Source organism: Solenopsis invicta, unplaced genomic scaffold (assembly GCF_016802725.1).
Source record: "Solenopsis invicta isolate M01_SB unplaced genomic scaffold, UNIL_Sinv_3.0 scaffold_22710, whole genome shotgun sequence".
NCBI lineage: Eukaryota > Metazoa > Arthropoda > Insecta > Hymenoptera > Formicidae > Solenopsis > Solenopsis invicta.
The window spans coordinates 11,656-27,482 of NW_024105254.1; positions in this window are offsets into that span (position 1 = coordinate 11,656).

Below are 15,827 nucleotides of genomic sequence, written 5' to 3' on the forward strand. Positions count from 1 at the left end.
AAACCTGTGAGAAAACAAGTCGAGAAGTAGCGAAATCCACATCGCAGGTAGGAAAAAAGACTCTGCAACCGATGCGCCAGATACCTCAGCAGTGAAATCAACCCCGTTTGACCAGACTTCCTCCGGGAAACAGTCGGGCTCTTGTTCGTCCGTCGTCGGCTCGTCGACCAGGAGCTTCTTACTACAAGAGCCGCCACAGTCGTCACAGCCGCCACTACCGCTCCTAGTCTCGATCTCGGCCTCGACACCATCATTGAACGACGTAAGAACAGCGGGTCGCCTATCTAATTACTATGCTCAAAGGTCGGAAATCACAAATGATCCTCTAGTTTTACAGGCAATACAAGGCTATAATATTCCTTTTATCTCCCTGCCACCCGCAAGAGCCCACTTTACGCAACCAGAGTTCCCTCAATCCGATACTATTTGTTGCAATAACGAAATAGAGCGCCTGCGGCTTAAGGGAGCCATAGTTCCGGTAAAGCCCTGCAAGGATCAATTTTTAAATTCCTTTTTTCTTATAGAAAAGCCATCAAGTGGTAAAAGATTTATTTTAAATTTACGAGATTTAAATAAGTACATAAAACCACCACACTTTAAACTAGAGGATTGGCGGACTGTAATTAGACTTATGCTCTCAGGTATGCAGATGCCCACATAGCACGTAATATTTCTGTGATATCACAGAATCATTGCAATATTACAGAAATATTACATATTACTGTGAAATATCACAGAAATATTACTGTGATATTACACAGTGATAATGACAATGAAATATTCCACTGATATCACAGAAATATCACAGAAATATTATTGTGATATTATACAGTGATAATAACATTAAAATATTCCAATGATATCATTGCAATATATTGTTGCAATATTTAATTTCAAAGAACAAGGTAATGTCAAACCACGTTTTTATTATGTCTTATTAATGCAACGTCAGTATCTCTTTGATTAATTTCGATATTTTTAGTATCCTTAATATTCTTGGTAATTTCGGTATCATATAGAAGAAATCAACTTACAAATAAAATAATTATGTCTTTGCTCTTTCGTGGAATAAAAGTAAATGTTAAGAAAAAAAATTAATTAACTTTATTATTAGTTTAGATATTTACTTAGTTTATTCCTTAAACTGTATATATGTATAAACTATAATGTACGCTCTTCTATGTAATCTATCAATTTAATTGTTGCTTTACAATTCGATCAATAATGATTTTATTAAAAAATTACAGAAAAACCTTTGTATTTATCTTATTGTCATTTATAATTTTTACAGGAGCACAAAATTGATTTTAATTTTAAAAAATTTTTATCATGAGGAATTTAAAAAAGAAATGTTTACAAAAAGTTTTGTTAATACACATTTATTATTCACTTGGCAATAAATATTTCAAAGTATATTAAGAAGTTTTTAAAAAAATATACATTTTTACGTCATTTAATATTTACTGCTCGGTACATTATTTTGTGAAATAGTTTATTCATTAATATTGATTAGACTATTATACACCACAGTAAAAGGTTTTTCAAGTTAATTAAAATATTAAATTTCCAACAAATTTTTCTTTAGATTTCACTTTTTTTCAACTCTATTAAAAAATATGATTATATATATTCTATCATTAATTAGGTATTTTACAATGTTCATTAATTATATGTATGTATATAATGTTGCGGCTCGGTCACCGACCGTCACAACATACGACGAAACAACCGAGCGCGTACACAGCCGCTATGCGGTCCCGCCGTGTGTATAAGACTCCACGCAAACAAGTGAGTGCTGGCACCACCGCTAGGTGGCCGCGCCGCTGGAGACCTTCTCGTGAGTCAAGTGCAGCCTCAGGTGTTATATCTAGACGCCACTGCGGCCGACCGGGCCGACTCACCACGACTCACTAGCTCACACTTCAGTGAGATTTTGAAGAAAATTGTTGCTTGTTGTAATTTGGAAACGAATACTTGTTCTAATTTTTTTCCAATGTAACGTCCCTTGAAAAAAAAGTTGATAAACTTGTTTCAATAAACTGATTACTGATCAGTAACTGATGATGTTTTATCAGTTAACTGACGAAATATAACCAGTTACTGATCAGTAATCAGTTTATTGAAACAAGTTTATCAATTTTTTTTTAAGGGGTACGTGTGGAACGCTGTTTCATATAAAATTTTATATTTTTACATGTAAATAATATTTTGTATTGTTATTTAATCTTGAACATAAATTAAAATTATAATTCAAATTGAATCTTTTTTAACAAAAATGAAAAAGGATACAAGAGACTCTTTTTGTAAATTAAACATTTATTACGTTTACATTATTGTATTTTATTTTAATAAATATAATTAATTTTTTTATGTTTAATATATATTACATGTAACAATATGAAAATAATATTAAGAATAACAATAAAAATAAAATAAATTGAAATAATTTATTTATTTAATTTTTTGCAATATTATTTAAATATCACATAAACATCACAGAAATATTGTGAAATATCACAGTAATATTACTATGAAATATCACAGTAATATTACTGTGATGCGTTTTCGCGGACATTTTGATATTACTGTGATATCACAGTAATATTTCGTGATATTTCTGCAATATTTCATTTGTAATATTGCAATGTAAAAGTGATATTGCTATGATATCACTGCAATATTACGTGCTATGTGGGTGGCCACTATTGACCTTGAAGACGCCTATTTAATAGTTCCAATTTGCAAGGAACATAGAAAATTTCTTAGGTTTCAATGGTGTGACACAACTTATGAATTCACGGCATTACCTTTTGGCCTTTCTACTGCGCCCTATATTTTTACCAAGATTCTCCGGCCGGTGATCTCTTTTTTTGTGTAATAAAGGCTATCAGTCTGTTGTCTACTTAGACGATTTTCTTCTTCTAGGTTTATCCAGTGTTGAATGTCGATCTAATGTTATCTTTTCTATAAATTTCCTTCAATCTTTAGGATTTGTAATCGATTTCTCTAAATCTTTCCTAGAATCATCTTCGAGACGCAAATACTTAGGATTTATGTTTGACTCTAACGAACAATCTATCTCGATTCCTCCGGACAGTCGAGCAAAATTATTAAGCCTGACAAAAATCCTGGCTCGCAAATCAAAATGTTCTATAAGAGAATTCGCCAGTTTAATTGGCTCACTCATCTCGGTCTGTCCAGCAGTTCAACACGGTCTGTCCAGCAGTTCAATACGGTCTTCTGTATACAAAAGCGATGGAAAGAGTAAAATTTTTGGCCCTTATAGAGAGTGGAGGCGACTATTCAGCGCCCATGGATATTCCTCTATTTCTTCAGGAAGACTTTGCCTGGTGGATTAATATTTTTTCTAACTTACATTAGTCTAATAAAATTCGTTCAGGTAATTTCAGTCGTGAGATCTTTTCAGACGCTTCAATGAGCGGTTGGGGCGCATACTGCGGTGAGAAACGTACGCATGGATGGTGGTCCGACTCGGATAAATCCGTACATATCAACACTCTAGAGCTCAAGGCAGCTTTTAACGGCTTACGATGCTTTGCAACTGATTTCCGTGATTGTGATATCCTCCTGAGGATAGACAATATAACCGCCTTAGCCTATATTAATAGGTTCGGATCCATCCAATTTCTCCACCTTTCAGCTATATTAAGACAAATATGGCACTGGTGTGAAGAGCGAAATATCTTTATTTTCGTCTCCTACATAGCGTCTTTGGATAATATTATCGCAGACGCTGAATCTCGAACCGTAGACCCGAACACGGAGTGGTCTTTGTCCCAGACGGCATTTAGCCGCATTTCTAAGATCTTCGGGCCTTTTCAAATAGACCTTTTTGCATCTTCGATCAATAACAAGTGCGATGTTTACGTATCTTGGTTTCCAGATCCCAGTTTAATTGCCATAGATGCTTTTACCCTCCCAGAGGAGGAGTTAGATTTTTATGCGTTTCCTCCGTTTATGTTGCCTCGAGTCTTGAGGAAGATAGTAGACGATGGAGCAACGGGCACCATAGTGGTGCCCTGGTGGCCTTCGCAGGCCTGGTTCCCGCTGTTCAATCGTCTCCTGATATCAGAGCCCTTGATTCTCGCTCCTAATCGCGCTCTTCTCTCATCTCCTTTCAGGGATCACTATCCAGCGTGGGAAACACTTTCCCTGGGGGTCGGGAGGTTATCTGGGAAGCATTCAAGAATCGCTTAGCACCCCCAGCAGCTCTTCCAGCTCTACTTGCTTCTCTATCAAATGCGACAATTAAGCAATACTCGGGTTCTCTACGCTCTTGGTGGAACTTTTGCCAGCATCACCAGCTACCTTTATACTCTGCAACCGTCCCACAAATGTTGGATTTTTTAGCACACAGCTAGAGTTTCGTCCTATTCGAGCTTAAATACCATGAGATCTGCAGTTTCATTGATCTCTAACAACGAGATCCGCAATCATCCTATGATTAGACGCTTCTGCAAAGGGATTGCAGCACTGAAACCACCGCGACCGCGGTATGACTATGTATGGGACCCGGCACCAGTAATATCTAAGTTGGCAGCCATCTATCCATATGATTCAGCTTGTCTAAAGGTCATCTCCAAGAAGTTGGTTCTTCTTTTAGCTTTTGCAACGGGCCACAGAGCTCAAACGCTCGCTTCCCTAAGAGTGTCACAGATTTCGGTGAAGGAAAAGTTAATTATCCGGATCCCAGACCGGATTAAGACATCGGCTCCAGGTCGCCTTTAGCCACTTTTCTCTTTCTCTCAATGATCATGAAAATCTCTGCATAGTTCGGCCATGGAATGCTATGGAGAGAACAAAAAAATTACGACCATCTACATGCGATTCTTTGTTTATCACCTTAACGAAACCCTTCAGGGCAGTTACGTCGCAAACAATAGGACGCTGGATTAAACAGAGCTTAGAAGAATGTGATATTGATACCTCAATTTTCTCAGCTCATAGCACCAGACACGCTTCAACGTCCCGAGCCGCGGAAAAAGGAATATCATTAGATTTAATTAAGCGTGCCGCGGGCTGGACTGGAGAATCCCGAGTATTTGTTAACTTTTATAAGAGACCTATGGTAGACTTCGAAGCGTTTAGCAACGCAGTCCTCTCTCTATAGAGTGAGTTTTTTTATCTAGATTATAGCGCATTTTCCTTATATATGTACTTTTTTTGCTTATCTCATGATATATATATCACTATTGGTTTTCAATATTTGATTTTACATTCTAACTTGTAACATCTTTTTATGTTTTATATAAGTTTAGAAAAATTTAAAAATACAGCTAGTTTCTTCACCAGATTTAATTCCGGCGTCAGAGACAAATTCTTTCTAAGGCAAATCACCGCTTTAAACAACTACACAGTTATTAATTTTCATCCGGACGAGACATAAGGCATAACTGTTAGATTGAACGAACTTACCTGTGAAGTTCGATCCTAATTATGCCCGTTGTCTCGTCCGGATGGACTCCCCACCCTTAAATCTCCCTTCCCTAGATCTAGTGATTTGCCTCATTATTTGAACTCATGAGATGGCAAGGCGCGCGCAGCGCCTAGGACGTACTAGGCGCGCCACCCATTTTGTTTTCAAAGTGTTTTTTGAATGCTGTTGTCCGGGCGCGTGCAGGGGCACGACTACACCAGTTATTAATTTTCATCCGGACAAGACAACGGGCATAATTAGGATCGAACTTCACAGGTAAGTTCGTTCAATCTAACAATTAAACGCATTTAACATTAAAATTTATATAATATTTCCAACACTTTTTCTTTGGCTAACACAGTTTGGTTTTTCAAATTAAAACATCTTTTAAATATTTGAAATATAATAATTTCTTAATAACATAAAAAGAACTTAATCCAGTGGTTTTAACCTATATTTAAAAAATGTTTATTTAAAAAGGTTTCTAAAAAATGTTTAAAAATACTTCTAATTGAGGTATCGATACTCCTTCAACTGGATACTTCTCAATTAATCTGATGAATCAGATTCGGAATACTTGTTTGAAGATGTATTACCCGCGTTTTTTTTAAAGTATGCACGTAAAAGTTTATACTTTTCCTTTTCAAGGTTTAATATTTCATGTCTCTTTTCTTTATCCTTTATTTTATTATTCGCGATAGTTTTTTTCTGTTGTAGTTCTTTTTCTTTCAGTTTAATTTGCCTTTTCCTTAATTGTAAACAATTCTTCTTTTTTTTTTTAATCATGTCCATACCGTTTCTCTTTTTCAATTTCTTTTTTGACTTTATCTTGCAAATGCTGCTGCCACTGCTTTCCGAGTTCAATTTTACTTTTAGCGAGGTTTGAACCAGTTCCGTGTTTTAAGCGTTTTTCGTCTCGTAACTTTTCTAACGTCTCTGCCTGCACTGTTGACGCTTTTAGTAACCTGCTCATTTGCTGCTATATTAGACGGGTATATCTTTTGAAGAACTTTATTTTGTACATTTTTTATTTTAAAATGAGATTCAGGTAGCTCCTTTTTTTTCCTCTATCTTCAGTTGGTTCCTTAGTAGCAGTCATGCTATTTTTTTTATTCTTGGATGTAGAAACGGAACATAATTTTGATGAAACAGTGTAAGCCGGCTCAGCAGTATTTTTATTATTTCTCAAAATTTTGTCGAGTTGGTCAAACCACTGAAATTCAGTAGTACCTCTTCCAGTCTTATTATTGCTATCGACACATTCTTTGTACCGTTTTGTTAAGGCGTTTATTTTCCATCTTACTTGCTGTGGTGACATCTGTAATATGAAGTAACAACAATTTAAAAATTATAACAATTAACTAATGTATACATTTTGAAAATAAACTCTTTCAAAAGTAGCTGTTTGTTAGAAACAAGCGAATAAATATTATAACTATTTTTCGGAAATGGAACGCAGGAAAAGATGAGAAATAATCACAATATAAAAAATTTTATTATAATATTTAATAATAATAATGAATAAGAAAAGGATAGAACAATCTTTAGCTTTCTTCGCATAACGTTTACAATAAATTAAAAAGAAGGAAAGAGAGATAGACACATGGAATGTAAAGTAAAAAAATAATGAAAGACACAAAAAAAAAACGAATGAGAAACAGAGAGACAGAGACAATAAATAAAAGATAAAATGAGAGATAGAGATTTCGTTAAGTGAAAAGAAACTATCTGAATGATTTAAAAACAATTTAAATAATAGTTGAAAATGTCTGTAAGATATTATTAATCTTCAGACGAACTCTTTAAACAATAAATGTTAGTAAGATTTTTAAAACTCTTCTAACGAACAATTGTATACTTTAATGTGTCTGTAAGATCGTTATCTTCAGACGAACGAATAAGATGAAGAAAATGTCTGTCGGACTTATGTGGTCCTCAGACGAACGACTGACCTGACTCAAGAATCGTAACAAGAGCTTCTTCGTAGTACTACGAGAATTTCCCTTCCTATTTGAGAATAGCGTGCACGCAAGAAAGAATCTCACTATGAAAGTAACGAAAAAGGATCGTATTTGATCCCCCTGCCATGAGAATCATCGATCGAAAGAGAAGATTGTAAACAAACAAAGTTGCTAAGTGAGGGTTGCTAGGCGAGTTATCCACACCGTCGTCGGAGTGAACTAAGCGTCTCCTTAATCATTCACACATTGCTGAGCGTTTTAGCGCTCTTTTTGAACACTGTTATTTTAAAATACATTTAGAAATTTACATACATTAAGAAATTTTAATACATAATTTTGTAATAATATTGGTATTACTTGGCGATCTCAATTTATAATAAAAACGAACTATATATAATTAAAGATAACTGAACATTTATTTTAGATGGTTATAATTAGACTTGGAAAAGATAAATATGTCGTGCTTGAATTATATATGTTACGCACACGCACGCACGCGCGCGCGCGCGCGCGCGCGCACACACACACACACACACACACACACACACACACACATTTATATATATAAAATAAATTTTTCAATCTTACCTCAATTTGGAAATCTTTTAGACCATCTGCGATAGCTATCCATATTTTCGTTTTCTTTTTGGGATGATCCAACATGCCCATTTTCGACTCATACAATGCCAGCAACGCTAATGCAGCTTCGTTCGTCCAAATCACAGCTGTATACATTTAATATATAACAATACATAAATATATACATATATGCTTATAAAATTTCCATCATATGGCAAAACACTTTCTATTTGAGTTAATCATAATGGTTTTACCTGCTTCCTTATTCTTTACTGTAGGTTGTTTTACATAATTTAAATCCTGCTCTTCATTCATGTTCTCTTCTATGCCGATGGAATCTATCATGAAACCTTTTTCTGAAGAGTCATCACTATACACTGCAATAAATTAAAGTAAATTATATCTAAGACTGGTTATTTCATTCCCGGCTACATTTTTTTATTACCCGAGATGCACATGTTGGCCAATATAGTAGACGAATGTTAAAGACTTAGGGCAATGTTAAATAAATTGAATTGTATAGGTTTCTGTTTTTAGCATGTTTTGAGCATAAAAGTTATTCTTTTAAAAAAATGTTTTATTTTTACCAATTTCAAAGAACACGAACGGAATTAATGCCAGATTTTATTATTCAACTCCGATGAATCCGCTATTTCAATTAACCAAGGAAAATGATCTCTGACTTCAATGATAAATTATTTCAAGAAGAATTTCTTTTCCATCGAAACAGGCGTGGAATTTTACATTATCCAACGTAGGAATAACTTCTTTACAATGCCGACAAAAGAATAAACCTGCAAATTAATTCGATGAAATACAAATAATGGATACGAATGCATTGTTTCTTAATCTTATACAATTCCTTGAATAAAAATTATGAATATTGATTACCATCTAAGAGTTCTGGGTCCGGTACGTAATTCGAACACGAAGACATTGTAAAAATATAAGTCCAGCGTGCTAATTCTTCAAGATGTAACATGTAAAGAAACGAACATAAATGAAAGATTTAAACTATTTTTTGTATGTTAAGCAAAACTAAACATGATTAAAGTGTATCAGTAACACACTTGAAAAAATAATTTTTTTGCCTAATGTGTTGACTCTATTGATGGCTGACATGGCCAAATTTAAGATCGAGCTGTGTTTTGCAGTGTCACTCTGTGTCTCTCTGTGTCATAGTTGGAAAGCACCAATGTAGACACTGTAAAGACAGTGTCGCTTGTGTCTCTTGTTGGAAAGCACCCATTATGTTTCAAATACATTCAACTGGACACGATACATTCAAAGTTTTCAAAAAAAACCTTATTATCTTATTTAAATTTCGAAAAAATATTGACTATCAGAAATTACTTCGACTGTCGCAAAACACATTTTTCACTACTACGACATTAATATGATGCCGTTACCAACAAAACTTTGTTAGCAACATTGTTACATTAGGACGTGTTTACAGCGTTTAAAGTAAATTTTTAATATGTACCCATAAAAAGATATTTCCAATTATCGAATTACCCCGTCTAACGATTTACCCCGGTTTCCCCTATACATTTTTTATCTAACTTTAATACTTTAGTCGTTATAGTAGAAAGAGTGTTTTAAAATAATTTTTTTATTTCTAGTAGTTTTGCGTGAAAGGCAAAGCCCCTCCCCCGCACCCCCTTCCCATATTTTTTCTAACCTAACCCAGCTTGTCTCAGTCGGTTTACTAAGACGGGGTGGGTGCGGGAGGGGGCGGGCCATAATTTCAAATCTAATATCGCAACATCAATTAGATATCCTTGACCAAATTACAACTAAAATAGGGTTAGGCTGGGTTAGGAAAAATACGGGGTGGGGATGCAGAGGGAGGGGCTCCGCTCCTCCCCTGCCCACGCGTTCTCTATATGGGTTTTCGACGCAAAACAGTTTTTCTACAATAACAACTAAAGTATTGAAATTAGGTAAAATATGTATATGACCTTTTTTATAGAGCTTATTATTTGCTTCATTTTTTGTTTGACACATTTTTTCGTAAAATAAATATTTTCTGAAATAAGTAAGAAAAACTGTTTTTTCTTTCTGTAATAATATTTTTTTAATAAAAAGTGAGCATTACTTAATATCTTTTGTATGTCACTCAGTATCTTCCCATACATATGATAACGTATGTCAAGGTCAAGGTCGTCAGAGACTGCTCCCCTAATGTGCACTTTTACCAACAATTCTTTTCTTTCAAGAGCGATGCATGGGAAACGAGCAACGAAAATTCATCCCCTCTCCAGAAGAAACTCGATTCAAGTTTTCCACCGCACGGTAGCACACTGAGTGTGCTATAAACTTTCAAAAACGGGGTGAGGAAAATCTGAAGAAGCAGACGACCGGTTAAGCAAAGCGGCTGTTAAGATTTTTACATAAACAAAAAGAAATGTTAAACAATGATCTTCTACAGATCAAGTCATCTACTTTAGCCGGGGAAGTAAAGGGGAACTGGTCCTCCACTTAACGTAGTTGCTCGGCACCGGACACGTGCAAGCTTTGCAAGAAAGAATTAGAGATAAGAATGAAGGCCACTTGTGCTCTCAGTAAACATAAAAATCGGCGCGCGTGGTACCGTAATTGAACGAAAAGATTGTCTCCGAGGTTTGCCGGGCCGGTCGCTTTCGTCAACTCAATGAATATTAAAATTAAATTATGAGTCTTCTTGAAAACACGGTGATTTCTAGCACCAGACATGAGTGGGCCGCGTCGGCGAACGCCGGGGATATGAAAGGCCGAATTCACACGGCCACAATTATCTTAAAAATCATTTAACAGATTTTCTAATAAAGATGGAGCAATTACTTTTTTTTTTACTAAAAGTGAACACTTAGTTTTATGAAGTTTAACAGAATTATTGGATATACGACTATACAATTCTGAAAGATGATTAATATTTCGTACCGATGAATAAAGTTCAATATCGAGAGCTAGCAGCAATTCATTTCTTTTTCCTTTACTTGAATGAATAACAACATGCCCTCTTGATGTTAATTTCTGTTGATCTTTATCCGAATTAAGACTCTTCATATTATTTTTATACATTACGCTTTCAATATGTCTTATAAGATCACTTTTATGTGATTTTATGCATAATTTACATACTTTGCAATAAGCATCGTAAAAATTATTTTTATCTTGAGTGGCGTCGACCATCCAACCTGAAATAAAAAATAAAAATTTATAAGTAATAAACAAAATATAATAAAACTCTGAAGACTAAGATCATGAAACTAAATAAGCTACCACAGGCGCGTTTTACTTAACGCTCGCAACGATCGCAAGCATCATTTGTCCTTGTTTAATATTTGGCAAATAACAAGACGATTCCATGAGCGTTGCGAGCGTTCAGTGGAACGCGTTCCAAGAGGCAGCATCAGTTAGACGAATGTATACATTAATTTATGATCCAAATTTGGCACCAAAATGTTTACATTTTGTGGATAAATTAATGTATACACACGTCCAACTGATATTGTCAATAGCTTTTTTTAATTTCAAGGAATTATAAAATTGTAAAAATTATTTAAACAAATTAACACTGTTAATTTTAAGAGAAATGCTTACTCTGTGATCAGACTTTTTTTCCCATTTGGGATTAAAATGTCTTATTCTTGAAATTTTTTTTGGCATACTGCTACAATAAAAAACACAATAAAATTAAACTGTTTCTACTAATATAATCTTTCTAGTTATATTCAAATCTTTATTCTTAATATAATCTTAATGCAAGGTATTATATTTACTTTTATTTATTAAATCCATATATATATTCCGAGACTTCTATAAAATTAGCTGAAGAAAATTATTGAACAGTTTTGAAGTTGAATAATTGAAGCACATTTGCTAATATACATATATCCTGTTATCATGATGCAAATATACAGCCACTAATTTTCTCTGCAATAATAAATGATATATTTATTGTTACAGCCGGAAGATTCCACAATTTCTCTTTTCGCATCTCCCATTTAATAAATGAAATATAAAACAAAGGGAGGAGATTGTTCCTGAAGTTTATAATTCCATGATTTCCCTTTTTACAAATAATCTCTTGGTTATTATAAGAAAAACTTAAACATTGTTCCTGAAAGATAATTCTCAAATATTACATCCGGAGCAATAAGTTGTTAAATAAAAGCATAAAAGGAAAAATCGTGCGATAATGGAATTACGAGCAATATTTGCTCATTCTAACACTGATCCATAAGAACAAATAAAGCCAGGACCTCGGCCAGGACTTTAGAGAAAAGAAAACAATCTAAATGTTAGTTTATAAAAATTAAAAATACATTTAAGGTTTATATGTAAAATAATATTATAATACTGAAATCTAGACTTGACTGTAGTTAATAATTTTTTACTTACTTATACGTGTAATTACTCTTAAACAGTCTAGTTTAAATTACTATTGTTATATTAATTACAAATTTACTTAAAAAGTAACTTTCATACTTTGATATCTTTTTTGTTGTTCCAAAAAAAAAAAAGATTTTTTTTGTTAAATAATAAGGTACATTTTCTTAATATTTATTGCGTAGAAAATAAATCTTTCAATTTATTTAAAAAAAATTTATTACATATTTAAAAGTTTATATATATATATATATATATATATATATATATATATATATATAAAGATTTCTTTATTTTGTAATGCATTTTATAGTTTAAAATATATTTTTTAAATAAATATACATACTTTGTTAGTGCAAATGTATTGTCTATGTGCATACAATTTTGGGTTAAGTTCTAAACGGGCTACGCAACGACGAGATGCTCTTTACTCAATTAACGACTTTCTGAAGGATGGATACAGTATCAATGTATCGACTGCTTCTTCGTAAAATTTTGTGACTTTATTCTGATCAATCACTCTGGTTCTGAGCCCAAGGTGAACAGTGTCTATGTCTTGTTAATATCTATTCGAGATTTATAGAGAAGACCGCGCTCCGTGCAGTAGCGAGATCCTTTGTCTCCTAAATTGTCAGGAGAGGCAAACGCGGAGAGTCTCAAAATGCACGGAAATGACCAATCAATTCGTACTTAAAATGATTGTTGGAAAGATAATATAAGACGAGCAAAACAGTATAAACACAGAATTGTCAATATCATAATAATTTAACACAAAGTAAGAACTCTTGAAATAATAATACGAAACATATTATTTTTTAAAAATGAAACATATACAAGAGAAAGTAGAGTAAATCTATCGACATTGTCGATGGGTAAATCGGACTGTGTTCCAAATGGAACCTTTTCAATTTAAATGAATACAATTAAGCAGATTTACGTGCTATTTATAATGTAAGGTCCTTATAAGACACGGAACATAAAACAGTAGTTTGACAGTTCCCATAACATTCATAGAATAGACACAAATATGTATTTTCAGCCATTGTGCAAAAATTAAAAAAAAATTTATATTGATTTTTACGATCGGCCTTATACAGAGCAAAAACTGCAAATATTAAAGATCCAATTTAACCACCCTCCTTTACTTTTTGAAAGTAAATTAACTTAATTTAAAAAACAATTTTTTCATTAACTATTTTATACATCAACTTTTTTTATTTACAAAAATGTTTTAAACAATTTTCTTGCAAATATATTATACAAAATAATTATTTTTTTATTTATATTTATTTTTTTAAACTTTTTTTTTCAGTTGAGAAGAAAAAGGTATTATGGTTTCTATGGTCATGATGGTTACTTTTGTTATCTCAGTTATTAGGTGACAAAGTCTAACAATTACTGTTGAAATTATTTATTTAGCAGGCCGCCGCTTTTTAGTGGCGCCAATACACAATAGCTAACAGTTGTTATAAGGCATTTGTACTTTTGAATACTTCTAAACTTTTTTAAAGTATATTTAATTACACAAACTTCCTCATTGTTTTTAAACTTGATCGTATTATCACACAATGTATGTACACTTAAATGTTTCTTCGTTATTTAATTTTTGATTTGGCTGTACACACTTCGAGTTGTGTAAAGTTAAACAATAATATGGGATTTTTTGTAATATGGTTTTTTATACAAAATTTTTATATTAAAATATTTTTTGGATAAATAGATTGTTATTCTAAAAGTCAGTGTTCAAAAACATCAGATTGAGATGTCATTTTATGTTTATTGTTTAATGTTAAACAGGGAAAAAAGAATATTTCTAATAATATTTCTATAGTCTTTAAACGCAAGAAAATTTTAAATCAGGAAAATTCTGAATAATAAAAAATTTAAAATATATAAATTTTGAACAAAATAATCTTTTCTTTAAAACTAAAACAATTTTTTAAAATTGTTGTTGGGCTAGCCACATTACCATCATTCTTTTTTTCTACCGATTATGCAATGCGTTACATTTTTTAAAATCACGTCCTAAGTAATAAATATTTTGTTACTTTGAATTTAGAATCTGTTAAACAACATTTTGACAAATAGAATCGTTTCACTTCCAATATAAAATGTTGCCCACACAACACGAAGTCAACTATGAGCCAACTTTAAGCTGACTGTAAAAGGCAAGAGTTGACTTTTAAGTCAATCTATCAGTCGACTGTGAGTCGACTATTAATCACTACAATTTATATAGTCGTATAAAATACGTTTTGATAAATTAATAATTTAGACGTAATAAATTATAGTTTCCAAAAAAATATTTTTCTTCCTTTTCGTTCAAAAGGATTAAATAAAGATTAAATTTAAATTAAACATTTATGTACAAGATTTAATAACAATACAAATTGTTATTTACATGTAAAAATATAAAATTTTATGTGGAACAGCAAACCACATACACATCACATTTGAAAAAAACGAGAGCGAATTTCGTCTTGAGGTTACAACAATTAATTCCCAAAAGTTTCACTGAAATGCGATTTAGAAAAACAGTCGCGGTGGCGCCTAGATAAAATGCTTGTGGCCGCACTCGACTCACGAGAAAATCCTCTACGGCGTGGCCACCTAGTGGAAGCCGCCCAAGTTGCGAAGGCGCGAAGACTGGTGTCGCGCAAAAGCTTTGAGACCATAGACATAGTACAAAGTCTATGTTTGAGACTCAAAATCAAAGCAAATCGCTCAATTTTTGAGAGCACCGTAATATGTTTTTACGTGTAAAATAACTATTATTAATGTAATAATTGAATGTCTTGGATTTTAATCATATTCAATATTTCTGAAATAATTTATAAATGTTTTTCATTTCATAAATAATATACGTTTTCAATAAACCTTTAATTAGCTATACCAAATGTGTATAAAATACGTTTATTATTTGTTTAAATATTGCTGCAATAAAAACATATAAATATAATTTACGTTTAAACTTTTATTAACATATTTAAAAAGTATATCATACCTGGATATTAAATCCTATTTTTGATAGGTTATTTAAAGGGACAACTTTTACAAATCATAAACGCATTTAAGAAATATTTATTTAATTAGTATATAATTGTATTTGATAGTATTTTTATACGTGTTATAAACGTAAATATATTTCTGGCATTTTATAAACCATTTTTCAACGTATAAAATACGTTCCGTATTATATATACGTAATAAGAACGATTATTATAAACGTACATTGCACTAACGTATAAAAACCATTTTACTTATATACATATCTGCCACATATCTATATCTGTTTTATACCATACTTGCATTTAATAAACGTATATAAAACGATCCAGTTCTTATTGGGTTTATTGTGAATAGTCGACTATATAATCATTTATATATTAACTATTAAAAGTAGTGTTCTGGTGATTATTGCAAATAACCTGATTATGAAATATGAAATCAATAATCATTTCATAAAAGAACTATTG